This window comes from Vicia villosa, linkage group LG3, assembly GCF_029867415.1.
Source record: "Vicia villosa cultivar HV-30 ecotype Madison, WI linkage group LG3, Vvil1.0, whole genome shotgun sequence".
Taxonomy (NCBI): domain Eukaryota; kingdom Viridiplantae; phylum Streptophyta; class Magnoliopsida; order Fabales; family Fabaceae; genus Vicia; species Vicia villosa.
Window position 1 is genome coordinate 42,328,840 of NC_081182.1, and position 3,338 is coordinate 42,332,177.

The 3,338-nt window shown below is 34.0% G+C and overlaps 1 long non-coding RNA gene across 2 annotated transcripts; it reads left to right on the top strand.

Moving 5' to 3' along the window:
• The first annotated feature begins 625 nt into the window (after positions 1-625).
• LOC131655531 (uncharacterized) lies at positions 626-3,338 on the top strand. Of its 2 annotated transcripts, none has more exons than XR_009299799.1 (6): positions 626-863; positions 1,011-1,091; positions 1,385-1,424; positions 1,713-1,777; positions 1,880-1,955; positions 2,050-3,338. It is a non-coding gene; the product is annotated as an uncharacterized LOC131655531 (long non-coding RNA). The 2 variants fall into 2 exon arrangements; XR_009299798.1 differs by having other exon boundaries at positions 1,001-1,091; positions 2,050-3,336.

Here is a 3,338-nt window from a genome sequence, read left to right on the forward strand (position 1 = left end):
GAAAATTATTTTTGTATTAAAAATTAATTTTTGAAGTCCTAACATGACAAACATTAACACCAACCTATAAGAAATTGGAGCATTATGTTAACCTTGGAGGCAGCACAACAAGTTGTTGATGGAGTTCTTGTCTTCTTCATAAACCAGCCACCGAAGACTGAACTTTATTCATGCTGTGTGTGTGTGTTGAGGACTTCAAAGACATGTGCATTGCCTTTTCTCTAGGCCATAAACCAAGGCAACTTGATTTTAATGCTCTTAGTTCATGGTCTCCCCTCATGCTAATGTGTCCTTATCAAAGACACCATTCATACAAATGACTTACAAATACCTATTATTAGTTGGAAGATTTTGAGCTCTCAGAATAAATGTGTTAGACATTGGTCAACTTCATGGGAGTTAAATGTATCAAATGTTTGGGACTTCTACTATCTACCCATTACTAATCAATTGATCAAACTACCAATAATGCCCTTTCCTCAAAAAAAAGTTACACTACAAAAAGGATATTTTAGTAACTAACAAATTAACACTACAATTTTTCTACTTTCCAATAACTATTTGACACTTGGCAATTAAAATCCTTTCTCCATTTCAAATAAACCTACACCTTTTTACACTCTTTTCTCTCTTTCATTTTAAATTGCTTTTCCCGTTTTCTCTCCCTCTCTCTTTCTCTCCTTCCCTCTTCTCTCTCCTCTCTCCTCAAACCCTAAAAATGTTTAGAAAAAAAAGACACAGACTCCTATCCCCGTCGTTGGAAACCAAGATCGCGTCGGGACTAACCTCCCCGCTGCTTTCACTCATCCACAACTAAGCTGAATCTTCCATGAAAATGCTGCTTTCACTCATCCACAACTAAGGTGAATCTTCCATGAAAATGATGTTTGAATCTAATAAGTTTCTTTAAGTTGTTTCACCCTATGAATCAGTAGTTTTATTATATAACTTATGTGAATAAGTTATTTTTTTCTCAAATAACAAATAAGATGCCTTTTAGAGGGTTGCAGAGGCGAGTTTGGTGGTCGGATTCGTAGAGTGGAAGCCAAAATCGGTTCAGTGGTGAGCGGCGGTCGGAGGAACGCACAGTGGTTGGTTTGCGATTTTTGTTTACTTCTTCTTTTCCTTTCTATTTTGTTGTATGGATTTGATTTGATTTGATGTACATTAATGAGTTGTGTTCTTGAAGAAGAACAATGTTGTTATTTTTTTCTATTGAGATATTTTTGTTTTCTACTCTTTATTGTTGTTGATGAACCAATGATGAAAATATTGATTTAGGTATAATGTCAAAGTTTATTTGGTGATTTATACACATTTCTTTCATTTTGCTTTTCTGATTAAATCTTACTTTAAGTTTCTTATTGTCACATAACCGATGAAGCTGATTGAGCTGTCTCATGAGCATCCCACCTGTCTCTTTTGTAAGTATTTTTCCTACTTCTGAATGTATGAATGTTGGGTCTGAAAATGTAATTACAACTATTTCTTGTATTCAAATACTGTAGCGATTTGTTTCGTGTAGAATACTTCTTTTGCAATTTTATGATATCTCTTGCTGAGAGTTAGTTTTACCTCCATAACAGAAAATTTTGTTCTGATATTAACTTCATTGTTTCCAGTGGTCCGAGCACGTCTATGATCATTTTCTTGGATCAAAGCATGTCTAATATTCACTTCAATAATGGCTTTTTCCTTTTTTTTTCTTTCAGGCCTTCACTTCAATTGTTCTGCAGAAAGGAGGACTCTCAATTGGAGATGTGGCAGCACTGTATAGGTATAAGAACACCCTTATAAATGTCAAACTTGACACAACATCAACTGTGGGCTACTTTGTCTCTTTAGAATATAATATGTTATTTGTTTCTATCTTTTCCAGATCAACACAATCCTACATTCACCAACCTTTTTCCATCCACGAAGACCAAAGTCGATTCATCTACAACAGTAATCATGTAATATTTTGTTTTACTCAGATTTATGTTACAAATCTCTTTCAATAGCTCATACGAGCGCTAAATGGAAACTGAACATGTTATTTTGTATCAGTGGCGACAAGGGTGACGGCATTAAAGTATCGTACCTCCACCATCTAACAGTGCTGCTGTTGTGGATATTACAAGAAAGTTCTCATCAAATCAAAATACTATTACGGTTGGCGGGTCTTTTGCCATTGACCCTCTGACACAGATCAAAGTAAGGTTCAACAATTACGGAAAGCTTGGGGGATTGCTACAGCATGAGATTTTCCCCAAGTCAGTGCTGACTATTTCTGGTGAGGTTGATCCAAAGTTTGGTTTGGCCATTGATCTCAAACCTTGAAGTTTTCCTTATTTTTGAAACATGTGATTGAAGCCAAAACTCTATTCAATTTTTTTTTTGGCTCTTGAAGGGAGGGAAGAATAATAAGTTCCACATATGAGCATTTCTAGGATCTTTCTGAACGGATGAATCATCTCAATAACTTGAATCCAGCAGTGCAATAGAGTCACATTCATGTAGACTTCTATCTCAGGTTCTGTAAAGTGATACATGACATATTGTACTTTGCATTACTCATATTTTCCTTATTTTACTTACTGTTTAAAGAGCTTTCAAGATTATAACAAACCAACTATGTAAATGATGTGTACTTCCTGCATTTATCAGTTTTGAATCCAACTTCACAATCCTCAATGAAACTCGACAACCTTCCATGTTAGTGGTAAACAATTATACTATAGTGCCCTCAATGAAACTTTGTATTTTATCAATTCATCGAAGCTGTATATGTTTTTCTCTATTGCTTTCTACATTATAATGGAAGGAAATGACTACAACATTTATTTTTGAAGAACCATTTTTCTTTCTACTTGCAGAGTTAATGAAATGACACAAGTTTTGATCTTTGTATCCTTTTTGCTTTCAAACAACTATGTTTACTAAAGGATCTATTTTACAGGTACTACTTAAAGTTGTTAGTCACTGTCCTAGATCTAATGATGGTCTGTGTCTGTGTTAAGATGCTCTAGCCTCTATGTATACCAACTTCCAAAGTTAAAATTTATTGGAAGAGGTTATGCAAAGAAAATTGAAAGAGATTATTATGCATAGAAAACTGAAAGAAGTTAAAGAAGTCTAATAAACCAAGATCCAATCAGTGAATTTATGAAGTAGTCTATTGAGTTATGCAGAACTTTTGTTTTTCATTTGAATAACTGTTCAGATACCCCCACTTTATATATTCAGATAATTATTCAAACAACATGCATGCAATGTGCTATCTAACTGTTTTATAAATAAATATGACAACGAAATAGGATAGGATCCATCTATGTTTTTTTTAAACTCAATTAATT